Below are 16,568 nucleotides of genomic sequence, written 5' to 3' on the forward strand. Positions count from 1 at the left end.
GAATATTAAATATAAATTAAAATTTATTATATGTACTAATTAATAATAATATAATAAGAATCGATGTAAACTCCTCGTAAACATTACATGGGGGTTACATCGAGTGTTTACGAGTGATTAACATCGAAAGATATACGAGGGTTTTACATCGAAATGTTTACGAGTGATTTACAACGAAAGTATTTACATGTGCTTTACATCGAAGTCATTACGTGGGTTTTACCACGAAATCTTACGTGTCGTTTACGACGAAACCTCCGTTACGACGGACGTTGAACAACGAAACTTCTTTCGAGGTTAATTCGTCGTAACACCCCGTTCACGACGAATTTACAACGAATACTGCCCTAGTAAAAAATATGTTTTCTTGTAGTGTTTCTAGACGTTGAATGGATGTAGCCCTATACCAAGATTTTTTCTTTTAGACCGATCATCAATTGTTTTACTTTTTAGTATCTCTTTCGACATTGTGCAATCTTAACTCTTTGGCTTTGTTGCAAACGCAGAGAGTGACTAATAATCTATAATTGTGGTTCAGGTTGTGGATCTGGCCAGTGGCGAATGTAGAATCCTTTTATTATGGGGGCAAAACACATATAAACTTAAATATATGGCTAAGACATGATATTTAATAGGATAAAGTAACTAAAGTTTGAGGTATAATATGCAAATTTTGAAATTTTTGTGGTGGCACTTGCCCCCTTCTTGGCTTACCTAGGTTCGCCACTGGATCTGGCCTGAGCGGGGAAACAATCTCAGAGAATGGGCACCGATGGATAGGTCTTGACATCTCAGCCTCTATGCTTAGTAAGTTAAACTATTAGTTTCTCTATGAAGGATTCTTCTGCCCTTCATTCTTTTAGATCTCTAAGCCACTTTTAATAACATTGCAGACGTTACTTGGTGACATGGGGCAGGTTTGTATGTCTGTCTCTCTCTATGATATTGTGGTGGTTGCTTTTTGCTAATAGTTATATCCTTTAGGCTTTAGGAAAAAAGAATCTTGACTTATTATTATGTTGCTTCACGCAGTGATTATAATGCTGATCAAAATGACCTTTGCGATGATAAAACGATGCTCAAGATGCAAAGAGAGCAGCGGAAGCGTGCTGATAAGGAGAACAGAGAAAGGAGAGGCCGTGTGTTCTGGACGACAGAGAAGCCGATCAAGATAACTTGCACAATTTTCCAGAGAAAAAAAGTCTTCGAGAAGAGCGGAAGGTCCTAAGCAGTTCTTTGAGCGTTGTGAGAATATTGGTATTGGATCTGTAATATCAGGGAGGCGAGTTGTCGAACCGTAACTACTAAATGAACACATACAGTTTTGTAATCACATCATATTAAATATTGAAAAAGATTTAAATATATCTTTTATTTATTTTTGTTTATTTTTTATTTAAATAAATGTTAATATTTAATTATACACTCAATTTTGATTAGTATAGTTTTCATTATCTTCTTTAGATGTGACACATTCTCCTTTTATCTTTGATTAATCCCCATTGTTATTTTGATTAAAAACATTTATCTTCTTATTTTAGATTTTTAAAATGTTTTATGTTTCATAAAATGACAATTCTCTCAAATAGTCTTTTTTAAGTTTTTTGTCACAAAATAGCTCTTAAAAAATAAAATGACCAAAATAGTTTTTTTATTTTGAAATTTTTAATATTTAATTTTTATTTTTTATAATTTGAAACCATCCCTAAACCCCACCCTTAACTCTAAACCCTAAGTCAAGATTAGTTAATCCAAGATGTATAAATGCATATTTTACCCTTTAATAAAACTTATTTTGGTCATTTTCCTCTCTGAAAAGGTATTTTTGCGAAAATAAACTAAAAAAGTATATCCAAAAGGATATCCAAAAGAATTTCTCTTCATAAATTTCGTTTTGTTTTGCTCATGTTAAATTAATAATATAAAAATACTCATATAAAATGTATATGCATAGCATATATTAAAATAATAATTTAAAAAAGATTCATGTAAAAAGTGTATGCATAATACATGTTAAAATAATAATTTAAAAAGTAATCATGTAAAACGTGCAGCTGTTATATACATAAATTTAACATTTTAATTATACTTAGTAATTCTTGGTAAACTTCAAGGTAGTAGTAAAACTACTTTACACATAGTAATACTTTGGCAAATTTTAAGTTTTATTAGTAAAACCATGTCCAGATGAAATATTTGGTAGTAAAACCAGTGATTTTATACAGTGAATGTCATTAATTAAGAGTATTACATATAAAGTTTACGAGAAATAAGTATTTTTATAGATTATTCTTATTAAAGCCTTATGATTCATACAACAACCATGAAAGTTAAGGAATCATTTTGGGAAACTAATAAATATTCCTAAAACTATAGAAAATAATTATCTAAATAGTTTTAATAGTCTTATTTACTATATACAGTCTACTAATAGATAATATATAGATTCTATATGTTAAATATATGCACTACTTGCAATATACAAGAGTTTCAAATTACACATAATAAAACCAAGTAATCTTAGTAATCTGAATTACACATAATAAACCCAGTAATCCGAGTAGTCTGGATTACACACAATAAAACCAGTTATCATAGTAATCCGAGTAGTCCGGATTACACACAATAAAACCAGTTACATACAATTTGTTCAGCTGTTGATATCGTGCACGGTATGGTGTCTTCCATATTCTCACTGATATCAAGGTAACTTTCTTTTCTCAGGAATTATAACGAACTTATGAGGCTTATCCTCTTACATTTTCTCTGTGAAATGGACGGACAGAACTCGATCATTATTGTAGGTGGTGCTAATATGAGAGGGTGGACTGAGAAGATGAGCGATGATGAGCTTGAGATAGTGAGGAATGCCGGTGGTGTGCTTCTTCAAAGAGAGATCCCAGACTCAATCAACATTCAAGTTGTTAATGTTCGTATCAAGTTTTTAAATTTATTTGATTCTAATCTTGATTTTATTCAAGGATGCTTCTTTTTGTTTAGATAGAGAAATTGTGTCGTGGATAAGATATAGCATTTGGAACTAGAATGTAGATTGATCATATATTATTTGAATCATCACGATGAGATTGCCAATGGAACATTATGTTGAGTAGAATTTTCTAAGTAGCTTAAGTTGGTGGTGGATGTGTTGCAGGATGTGAAGAGAGCAGTTGTTCTGGTCATCCTTGACGTGGGAGAAATGGATATGCCAATCCCTATAATGAGCTATTGGATTCAGTTGACGTCTTAAGCTCGAATGAAACTAAGCTCAGTCTCTTGACCGGAAAGCATGCTGAAACTTTTGAACAGTTTAGCCAAGCTGTTGCCATAAGTTGATATATAATTCTTCTTTTGCACATTACCAGTACTGAAACTCCCAGATTTTGGTTACTGGCTTTGTGGTTTTAGGCTATCAGTCTGAAAGAAATTGTAATTAGGACTGTGTATATTATTAACGAAAACCACATGTGTTGTCGTCATCACTCAACATTCGTTGAGCATCTCTCGGAAACTATCTAATCCCTCCCCGCCGTTTTGAGTCAGAAGTAAAAGTGTTTGTGCTCTCCCAAGACACAGCCGCTGCAGTTTTCACTGCCAATTAGAAAACGAGAAGGTCATCCCAGCTTTGTCAAACAAGTGTGGTAAGTATCCCTTTTAGTTTTATTTGTATTTGCATAGATAGGATCACAAGAATAAGTAAATTAAAAAGAATGTTTCAGGTAAGCATGTCAATGTGAGCAAAGGTAGTTTCATGAGGTTTAGCAACACATGAGTGTAACATGTTATTCCTCTCCCTCCATAGGAAATAGAATGTTCTTCGAGCGACCAGTTTCCTTAGTAACATACAAGAGCGCCCTCCTGCTGGAAAGAGAGGAGACAAGCGATCCAGTTTCTTTCAAATTTGATTAGATAACATTATTGTGTTGACAAAAAGAAAGTCAACAGTATTTTATCATATTATGAATGATATAGTTTAAATTCCATAATCTCATATTTGAAAAAAAATTGATCTGCGAAAACATAACATTGTTTGAATCAATTTTCAAAACTAATCAAACCATCTGAAAAGCACTCAAAAAAAAAATATTTTTTTTTCAAATCGTCTATTTAACATATTTCAAACCTTTGATTAAAGAATCATTAGCACCATTATAAGAATTTATATAGCCGCGTAACAGTTTCTCAGTCTAAAGATTTAGATCATAGGTGAACTAAATATAAAAATATTTATCGTTCTTAATAGTTTAAATATTATGTATAAAAGAAATGAAATAAATATTGTTGTAGCCCTGAAATCCGTGGTTCAACCAGAGCTTCACCAAACCTTCCAAACCGGCCACCTAGGAGACACCAGCGACAGACGTTCAGTCAAAGGAGCCTATCTTGAGAACCAGAAGGATTTTGTCTATGAAATCAATTTTTCCAGAAGTCTAACTCACCAAGGATTCAGTGAGGCTTGGAATTTTAATAAAATCTCCACAGACCAGAAAGTTATGAATTTTACAAACTGGAGGTTCTCCAGCCCATGTAGTTGCGAGTATCAGCCCTTAGAAGTGGATTTCAGCCCAACCATGAAGTGGAATTCTCCAGAAACAGCCATTGGCTTCAAGACAGATGTCGTAGCTTTCCATAAAGCCCAAAATCAGCCGAATTGGTCAAGGAAAAACCAAGATGCAATCAATTTCCCAAAACCGGCCAAACCGACATCAATTTGGGAAAGTCTCCAACCAATTCGATTTGTTTCGATCCAGAGTTATCTATAGAAGCCAGGAGATCATCTCAACCATCTAGAAGACATCCAAGACGTCCTTAGCTGCACCAGCACCCAGAGGATCACGCGGATTCTCATTTACCTCAACTTGCCTTATTTGGAGTCTTTGGCAATAACTCTCCAACAGCTACTTCCTAAACAGATTGTGTACGACTTCAGCACATATCAAGCCTCAAGAAGATTCCAGGAAGCTCTCATATCCACCCAAACCGTCCAGGTTCAAGAGGAACCAAGTTCCCCATTTATGGCCTAGTAAATCTCATTCCAACGGCCATATTCTTCCATTAAAGACTAAACTTTATCTTCAAGTTAATTTATTTCCTTGTATTGTTTATGACCGTTTGGTCTTGTCTAGAGTCCCCTATGAGAGCCTATATAAGCTCCAGTCGTCCATCATTGTAAGGCACCCATCTTTGAAAGTATTATGAACTATTCAGTTTTTCTAGTTTCTCAAAACTATTGTTCTACGTCTTAGAGTATTGTGAGAAGCAGCTCTTGAGCATCCAGACTTATCAAAGCCTCCTTTCACAGAGCTTTGTGGCGTCCATCATCCCATTTCCATCCACCAATCGATCTTGAGAGTGATACACATCCAGCAAGATCGGTTCCATCTTCATTCATCTTCCATCCATCGATCCTTGTTTAGAGTGATACACATCCAGCAACAAAGATCTCATCTCCATAAATCTATCCCTTTTCTATTTGATCTTATTCATATTATCATTTTGGTTCATATTCATATTTGTTTCTGTTTGCATCATAAAAACTTTAAAACTCATAAAAATCGGTTCTCTTTGTTTTCAGGTTGTAGCGTTGGATCCATCATCTATCAATTCGTGGGTTACCCCCTGTGCCTACAACAACTATAAAAAGTTTTTACTATCATATCCAATTACTTACTTTCATAGCCAAATAAAATGAATAGTAAAAAAATGAAGCCATTAATATTTGTCTAATAATAACAAGAAAACAAATAATTAAAGTTAATGTTATTTTAATTGACAATAAAATTACATTTTCAAAATTTTTATTACATTTAAAATAATTTGTATTATTTATTTATTCACATGCGGGCAGGTTTTGCCATAGTATACCTAATTACCATATAAAGCTTATGTGTACAAGGCAAATACTCTAAAAAAGTTAATGGTTCAAAATTATGCCAAGAGTATTCAAATCTAATACCTTTAGCACGATCACAAACTTTAACTAACTGAGTTAATAGAAATATTGAAAATCACATGATCGAAAGATTATGCTTTCATGGCTTCTGTCTAGGGCTGCTACTAGATAATGGTCTAGTGGCATACGAGATTTGGGTTATTAAGTAATCTGATTTCAAAATTATCCTACTACAGTATTTCATTACGTTGCTATGCAAATATTTTTTTTTTCAAGTTGCTATGCAAATATGAATTCATTGTTTACGAATCATCTGAGAGGGAGAGAGAGAGAGCGACGGCGCGTAGAGAGAGAGAAGAAGAGACGGTGTGAGAGAAGAAGAGAGAAAAGGAAAAGAGAAGCTTGACGGCTAGGGTTTCTAGTCTCTCTAAATCTCTGAAGGACTTCGCTCAAGTTTCAGAATGAAACAAAAAGGAGAGGATACAGCTTCATTTATAGGAAAATGAGGAACCCTAGGTCATTTACCCTAATGGCCTGCAATCCTAACGGGCTCTGCTTAAAAAATTTTGGACCTGGAACCGGACCGTTACACTTACGTCAAGGAATCTCAGATATTATTACTGTGAGTTGATATGTCTTTGAAAAGCTTTTACAAGTTGGTTTGATGAAAAATATTCACTGATTGTGTGTGTATCTATTGTTCTTTTTTTCCAGATACCTGGACTGGTCAATGTAGATTTAATTTGAGGATGTGAAACATATATTCTGGAACTGCAATGCTTGGTGTAGGTGTTTCCTGCGGCAAGAAGCAGCTGAGCAAGCCACTTTGGCTCCACTAATTGGCTCATCCATACGATCAGCCACTGGTGTGGTGTCGTCTACAACATTACTTTTGAGTTTCCTTAAATCATAAATGCAACGATCTCCAGGCTCAAATATCAATTACTTTTGAGTTTCCTTAAATCATCTCCATATCAAAATTCACATATCAATGTCATATTATATTCTTAACCAACAAGTCATTTGGTAAACCACTTGATAGCTGGAGATGACTGTGGTCGGTCAGTGGTCACACAATTATTTGCATAAGTAGTTTTCAGTTACCATTATATACCATTATATAAAAAAAACATTAATTTATAAATTAAAGCAAACCAAGGGCAACACACATTAAAACACACTTAAAACAACACACAACAAGACACAAAGACCCTAAACACCCTTAAAGACCAAGCACACTTAAACACATCGTTATTTAAAAACACAAAAAAAAAGACAACCCCTAAAACATTACGACGAGTTATTACGAGACTTAATGTAAAGCAATTCCTAAAACACACTTGGATCGATATCGATTTAAGGAAAGCGCTCCTTCACCTCCCTACGCCACCATTTAATGTAGCTGCTAAGCAGCCTTTTCTCGTCGAAAAGCGATTCACTCAAACAGCTCCAGATGGCTTGTTTATGACTTTGCTCAGCATAGGTGTCGTAATCGCCTCTCTCCTTTGCAGCTTTGGCTTCTTTTTTACACGTGTCGGAATTTTCTTCCGCCTCAGTAGACCATGCTTCTAACCTTGCGCAGTGGCTTTCCTTGTAGTCTTCCTGTTGGTTTTGGAGAAACTGACTGAACTCGTGCTTGCTTCTTGTTACACTCGGTTTTGTTAAGTCCGATTTGAAGGGGTAATTATGTTCTTAAATAAAGAAATTGGCGGGTTTCTGAAAGCCAGCACTACGAAACGCTGCTTCGAATCTTGGAAAAAATCTTTGTAATCCCATCTCTGTCTGTATATGGGAAGTAGAGACGAGTGAGTATATGGGAATCACATTGCAAACATATAAAGACGCATGGTTATAATTACACCACCAGGCACCAACTTCTCTGTGAAAATTTAAATTTTTTACTCGAACTGATCGTTTATTGGTGTATGTAAGTAACAGCATACTAAAACTAGTAACAAAAAAATGATGAGTTTACTTTGCTTACAACTTTCAATGAAGTTAATATGTGAGCTGCATCTTAAACCTTCGTGTTGATATTTGTTATTAATATTTCAGTTATTACCCAACTCAACATGGTTTTTTTCCTTTCTCACGTAGGACGACTAATTTGATGAAGCTCCGATCTCAATACGACGAGGATGCATTTTTTGAAAAGCACGGAATCAAGTTGGGGGCCTTGGGGCTTATGTCTGGTTTCATTAAAGTATGTTTGAAATTTTTTAAAGGTTTCCTTAACTAATTAACATATCAGAACACTACCGATAAACTTTAACATTTTACCAAAAAAAATAAAAACACTACCGATAAACTAATCTTCTTTTAACTGTTTGTTTCAGTCTGCTGTTAGTGCCCTCCAGCACCAACCAGTAGTAGATGTAGATGACATCATTTACAGAAACTACGTAGATATCATAATTATTGCTCTTGTTACCTCTAAGGTTTGTTTTTGCAATTTTCTTCGTAAAGATCCAAACATTGCATGCATGACAATATCATCTCAGGGTTTTAAGGTGGTAGTAACAGATCCTTTTCTTAATTTTCTGTCTCAAGGGTCTTGTGGTTCCAGCCATTCATTAGAGGTGCTTACATTGAGAAAACGATAAACTCTCTTGCTAAGAAGGCTAATGAAGGAACCATGCATAACAATCATACATTTTGGATTGTTTTTCTTTCTTTGATATTATCATGATCACAATCATACATTTTGATTGTTTTTCTTTCTTTGATATTATCATGATTCACAATCATACATTTGGATTGTTTTTTTTATTTTTGCTCACAATATATAGAACGGTGATTATTATAGCCTCCCAACTACTTTCTGTTGTTATAGTGACGTAACAGTAAAAATTTAAACTCTTTAAATTTGATGAGTTAACGTTGTAGCTTATTCCTTTTCACGATCTCTAAAGAAAACCTTTATTAGAACGGTGAAAAAATGTAGTAGCGAGAAAGTCAAGCTGGTGCAGTGACTTGGGTGGAATTACTAATGGCATGAACCTGAGTTCAAAGGTTTCTTTTTTTATTATGTTTGACAATGTGTTAAAATCTCTTGTTGCTCAATGGCCGCAGAGTCTCTGGTTGTCTATCTCAACACAGGTCCGATCTCCAAGGTGTGCAAGTTCAATATTTTATTTTTTAATAAAAATAAAATAAAAAGTAGTAGCGTAGTCACGAGCTTGCAAACTTAGAGCCGTTACCTTATAGATTTTGGTCTCTATTTGTCTTTCCCAACACATGTTTGATTTCCTCCTATGTGTACAATTCATCATTTAATTTTGTCAAAAAAATAAAAAGTTGTAGCGTAGTCACGAGCTTGTAAACTTAGAGCCGTTACCTTAGATTTTGGAAACCCTATTCCAGATAAATTGTCTATGTAATTTTTATCCAAATTTTTTTTTCTTAAAATTGGTAAGTATTATATACCCTTCCCAACTACCTTTTTACAGCGACATCTAAGGTGAATTGCTTTTACTTTATACTCAAATGACAAGTTTATTTTAGCGATGTTCAACCGGTGAAACCAAACAAATTAAAACCGAACCAAACTGAAATAGAGAAAGTGGTTTGGATTTGGTGATACTGAATTTATCTGATGAATTTCATTTTTAAGAAACCACGGTATATAGATATGGTTTGGCGTATAAACCGATCAAACCGAGTAAACCGATCAATTAAAATATAGTAATATAATTATATAAATATATAATATAATTAATAATTTATACATAATTTATAGAATTGATATGATCTTCATTTTTAAAATGTTGATTTTAGTAATTTAATAATTTATTTTAATCAAATTAAATAAATCATAATTTTTACTTTTTTGTTGTCAAATATGTGTGCTAATATTTAGTTATAAAATAATATTACTAGGTTAAGACTTGCACCTTGCGCGGGATGAACATTATATATAAAAATTATTTTATGTGTTATATGTTTTAAATATTATAAAATAATATATATATATATATATATATATATATATATTGAATAATTAAAAAGTTTGTAACTATTACATATATAATTAAATTGGTGCGAAGATATAAATAAATTTTATTAATCCAAACAATATTTTTTACTTGATAGGATATATAATTAAATTTAAATGATATTAACATATAGTATATTTTCAATATTAATGTCTATTAAATGATGTTTTCTATTCATATGATTTTTTTTTATCATTTGTACCTTTTGTATCAAAAAATTTAAACTACTGATAACAAAATTTTCATTATGAGATCAATAATTTTAGTAATTTTTATTTTTTAAAAATTAAGTTGTGAATGCTTGTTCAAAGCTTTTATAAAAAAAAATTGTTCAAAGTAAATTTCAAAATTAAAATATTTATATATTTTATATGATATATAGTTTAATTTAAAACAATATATATATATATATATATATATATATATCTTTTAATATTAATAATTAATTAAATTAGTCTTTTTACTTGTATGATTTTGTAAGCATTTGTGTCTTGTCATAACAAAAATTTTAAACCATGGATCACAAAATTTGAATGTGAGATTTTTAACAGTTTTAGTAATTTATAGTCGTTTTTAAAAATTCAAAATATAACATATACAGAAAAAAAAATTATTATATGGTTAATGTGGTTGTTTAATTTATTTTATTAGTTTAAAATCAAACAAATATGATAGAATTTACACTAATTTTTATCAAATCTTTATTATTGAAAATCATTAATTGTCATATATATAGTTTAGGCACATTAGGTAATTCCGTAACTTTTATTTAAGAAAATAATAAAAAATATTAATAATGAATTTATAGTTAGTTTAATAAAAAGCTTATTATATAATTAGATGGACCAACCTATTTTTCTAATGATTCTAAGAATCATTCTAGTGATGACATATGGCTACAAAAAAAAGTTGTAATGCTTCTCAAATAATACATAGGGGATGTTTGTGTTTATATATGGTACAAGATATATAAATGAAAATATATACATTTATTATATATGCAGATACATATATATATATATATATCTTTTAATATTAATAATTAATTAAATTAGTCTTTTCACTTGTATGATTTTGTAAGCATTTGTGTCTTGTCATAACAAAAATTTTAAACCATGGATCACAAAATTTGAATCTGAGATTTTTAACAGTTTTAGTAATTTATAATCTTTTTTAAAAATTCAAAATATAACATATACAGAAAAAAAATTATTATATAGTTAATGTGGTTGTTTAATTTATTTTATTAGTTTAAAATCAAACAAATATGATAGAATTTACACTAATTTTTATCAAATCTTTATTATTGAAAATCATTAATTGTCATATATATAGTTTAGGCACATTAGGTAATTCCGTAACTTTTATTTAAGAAAATAATAAAAAATATTAATAATGAATTTATGGTTAGTTTAATAAAAAGCTTATTATATAATTAGATGGACCAACCTATTTTTTTAATGATTCTAAGAATCATTCTAGTGATGACACATGGTAGCATTTGTATCTTGTCATAACAAAAATTTTAAACCATGGATCACAAAATTTGAATGTGAGATTTTTAACAGTTTTAGTAATTTATAGTCGTTTTTAAAAATTCAAAATATAACATATACAGAAAAAAAAATTATTATATGGTTAATGTGGTTGTTTAATTTATTTTATTAGTTTAAAATCAAACAAATATGATAAAATTTACACTAATTTTTATCAAATCTTTATTATTGAAAATCATTAATTGTCATATATATAGTTTAGCCACATTAGGTAATTCCGTAACTTTTATTTAAGAAAATAATAAAAAATATTAATAATGAATTTATGGTTAGTTTAATAAAAAGCTTATTATATAATTAGATGGGCCAACCTATTTTTCTAATGATTCTAAGAATCAGATGACACATGGCTACAAAAAAAGTTGTAATGTTTCTCAATTAATATATAGGGGATAGACTACTATTTTTTCTTATTTTTTATTCAATAAAAACTATTATTATTTGCTTACTAAATGTTTTAAATAGTAAAAGAAAAATAGTCTATTTAAAAACCGAGATATTTTCATGTAATATTAAAGCCGATATCTAATCATATGAACAAAAATTCAGAAAATATTATAAAAGATAATTATATTTATGTTTTTTTGGTATAAAACAGAATAAACCGAAAACTGATGGTATATTAACGGAATCAAACCATAGTAAATATAGTAGTTATTTTGTATAAACCGAAATACAGAAAAATAAAAAAAAAACGAACTAAAACTGAACCGATGTCTGGATTGAATACCCCGAGTTTATTGTTATCTCATAACAACTTACTCGTTCTAGTAATTTAAGAAAAATCAACAATTATTTTGTATAAGAAGTTGAAACTAATAAAAATATAACTAAAGACATATAAATATTTCTGTTTTTAATGTTTTAAATTAATCAATGTCTCAGAGATATTTTTATATCTTCTGATATATAGCGTTTTTATCGGTTTATAGGCATCAATTCTAGTCTCTTTTGTTGGTCAAAGCTTGCTTTAAGATATTATTAGGAGTTTGTCCATTTTTCATTCACATGAACTGGTGGAGTGCAATATCACAAGTTTTGGGGAGAAACTTGGGGACATCACACGTTTTGAGAGTTTGTGCCAAGATAGAATATTTACAGAATTCAGGGACCACTCTGCAATAATTTAAAAGATGGATCTTGAACTCAAGACCATCGATCCGGTGTCGTCGGCCTAAGCCTTGACCTTCCACTCCGAGCCTGAAGAATCGACTCATGGACTCAAACCAGTCTGCTCGCTTGAGTACTCTCGTCCCGTAAGGATGAATCGCTCGATGAATGTAGGCCGGATCTCTCAGTCCCACATGATTGGTCCGATTACGTTGCTTTCACGGAGGAGACGATTCATTCCTGAGCTCCGGTGACACGACAGCGGTGCGGCGGAAAGAGGACGTGGTGATACGATGACGACGCCATCACAGGAGAACGAAACTCGAGCTCGAGCTTGGAGGGGAAAATGAAGCAAACGCGACTTGGTGCAAACGTTGCGTTCCCAAACGCAAACGCAGAAAATTGCGTTTACATTTAACCTTCAGCTTTTGACATTTGACTTAATTTTTAAGCATCAACTAGATTTTAATCCGAAAGTGCGAAATTGTCTATTTTAAAATATTTTTTATATAATGTTTTAAATATATAATTTGTAATTATTATTTTTTGCAAAATTTAAAGCAAACTCAAAATCCATATACTAAAACTTTTAATATTAAAAAAAGAATTCAGCCTATTAGACCTAGATCGTATTCAAGCTATGATAGATTTATTGAACTTAAAAATAAAATTTATTGGTTTTGAAATGCAAAAATCTTGAAACCATAATTTAGAAAATCATATGAAGTATATTTATGTGCATAATCGGTTACATTAAATGATACTATAAGATTGTTGACTAAAACTATTTTTCAAGAATTAAACAATTGATTGAAAAATATAAAATAATGTCATAATTATAGAAGTGTATCGATTCTAAGTTATTTTTTCTTTTTAAATAAGGAAATGATAACATTAATGAGTGGCATACCATTGTAAATAATTTAAATAACTAAGGACAAATTCTTACGAGAGATTCTGCTTTAATAGTATAGACTAGAAATGGACCCGTCCGACCGGACGGGTATTTTTTTTGTTTACGTAATGTAACTAAATATTTTTTACACCATTATATAATCTATAAAAATTATAATAAAATGGTAACAAAAATACATCACATAATACATATATTGCTGTTACATAATTTCACTAATAGTAAAAGTAAAATGATTTATATAACTGTAAATATAAATATCACGCAAATATTTGTTTTTATTTAACTGATATCATTTTTATTTACCCGATATCGAGTTGGCTAGTGGTAAAGGAAATGCTAGTAGGCTTTTATTGGTCGGGTTTCATACGCGTTGGAAAGAATTATTTACAACATTTGGGTTCCGAGTAAAAAAAAAAACCACTTTTTCATTTTTTAGGAACATACTTTTGTTTTCTATAAATAATATAATATATATATTTTTAATTTTCAGGTATTATGTATTTTTCATTATGATATTACGCATAATAATTAAAATATATATTTTTAGTTTATTTTTAGTTTATATGAGTGTTTTCCATAAGCTAACATATATATGCGAAAATAATATTTGAGATGTTTTGATAAGTTTTTGGTCATAAATGATAACTATATTTAAATTTCCAACCCGTTATATAAGTAGTCTTAATTTTTCATATTTCTCAACCCGGTATATAAATATTTGTCATGCATTTTTAGTAAAATATTTATATTATACTTATTAAAATGAGTAATTTGTTAGAATGAGTAATTGCATTTCTTGTATTTATATTATTATCAAATTAATTTTATTATAACTTATTGACTTTAAAATTTACTATATGTGGAATTTTTATTTTATTTGAATTTTTTTTTAGAACATTGTTATCTTGTCTAAATGGTTTTTCTTTACATACAAAACTTGAAGAATATTCTTTTGAAACTTTCCCTATTACAATTTTCTCATAAGAAAAATCTTAATTGTTTTTATTTTTTTTAATACTAATACATAAATGAACATGTTATTACCAAATCTAATATTTCAAATCCTTACTAAAGAAAAATAATTAAGGTAAAATTCAATTGAACATATGTAATATCATACACAATTTAAAAATAATTTTCTAATAGCATTTTAGTTATATATATCTAAAACAATATCGTTAATTCAGTAGATTAGTCAAATTGGTTATTTGAAAATTTTAATTAGGTACAAATTTATAATTATCAAGTAAAATGGATCTTTTTTAATATGTTCTCATTATTAAGTTTTTATTCCCAAATACGGCATATCCTTTAAAATTTTTAAATATTGTTAATTGATTTCATTAACAATAAAATTTTGAAAAATGTAATAAATATTATTTAATAGAAGATAATACCCACGAATTTATGGAAACAAGTTTTCTACTTTACATATTAAGGTTTATAGTATTAATGTGCATTAAGTGTAATATTTATCATGATTTTGTTGTGGAATAGATTTAGGAAAAAAATTAATTTAGATTTAAGTTTATTAACTACTTCAATGACATTGTATTGTAATTAAATTGTAAGTCTTAGTGTTGTTTTTTATTTGTACTTCTATTTTAATAAAGTAGATTTGTATATGTTTTGAATTTTGAGGGCCAAAAATCCTAAGGTAGGTAGGTGGCTTTAATCAGATCTTATTTTCAGTTTTTTTTTAGTTAAAAGCAGATTTTGAGAGAACTGGGAGAATATTATATTCTTTATTTCTAGATAAAGATTCTAAATCTTTGTTTCTATTTTTAATTTTTTTTTCCTTTTGTGCAATATAGATTTCCAGTTATGAAACAAATTCAATGAAGACATATCCACTCGGCGGAGCAAAATATTCTGATCCAGAAATCTGAACCGAGTCTAAACAAAAAAAATAGTACCAAATCTGAACCGAACCTAGTAAAATATCCAAACGGATCCAAAACTTTAATATCAAAAAAAAATTGAACTAAACTGAATCCAAAACGAAATATTTGAGATACCCAAATCATAATTATATATTTAAATATATTAACTAGTTCAAATTTATTTTCTACAAAATATCTAAAATACTTGAAAATATTTAAAATTTATCCAAAATGACCACAAGTAACTATCCAAATAGTGAAAATAATCAAAATACCAAAAATATCTGAAAGCCTTACATGTTCTTCATTCAAATATTTAACCTGGAAAAAGAATTAATGTCTCTTTTAGGTATTTAATAATGCATTATTAAAATTTAGATATTGAATATTATTTTTATTTTTTAATTTTGAAATAAATCTGAATTTTTATATAATTTAAATCTAAATTTGGACCGAACATATAATGATCTGAACCGAATCAGAACTAAAATTTATGAATATCCGAATGAAACTTGAATGTTTATCAAATATGAACCGAACGTCCACCCATACCTAAATTCATGACATCTTTACTCAAATTCATTACTATCACCGAGACGTCAATAATTTTTTTTCAGAACAATTTGTAAAGAACTTATACTCCCTTCGTATATAAAATATTGATGTCTACATTTTTCCTTTGTATACAAAAGATTGATGTTTGGAATATAATTAATACCTTTGTCTTCCAAACTAAAACAGAAATTAAGTTGTAAAATTATGAGTGGTAAAACTTTATTGATATGACAAAAAAAAAATAATAATTAAAAGAGTGTATTGTTTTTTTTCTTAATATATATGACAATGTCAAATCTTAAACAGCAATCTTTTAATTACAAAGGAAGTATATAGAATTGAAAAAGGTTGACCTTAGAAAAGGTGGAGCTGTTGTTGCTAGTTGGCACACACTCACTACAACATAAACTATCTTTTACTTTAGTCGCTTTAAAAATAATAATAAAGTTTTGCTCATCTTTCATGCATTCCATTTGGATTGCATGAGTACCTTAACTTCTTATATATTTCAACAACTCAAATCCCTTTTTCTCATACCATTCACGAACTCCGGAGCGTGGACTCCTCTCAAACAATGAACAGCCTGACTTTTATAGACCTGCATCTAGCAGCCTGTCTTAGACCCTCTACCAGTTTCTTCTTGTCGAAGTCAAGATGGTC

This window comes from Brassica oleracea, chromosome C2 (genome assembly GCF_000695525.1).
Source record: "Brassica oleracea var. oleracea cultivar TO1000 chromosome C2, BOL, whole genome shotgun sequence".
Taxonomy (NCBI): Eukaryota; Viridiplantae; Streptophyta; class Magnoliopsida; order Brassicales; family Brassicaceae; genus Brassica; species Brassica oleracea.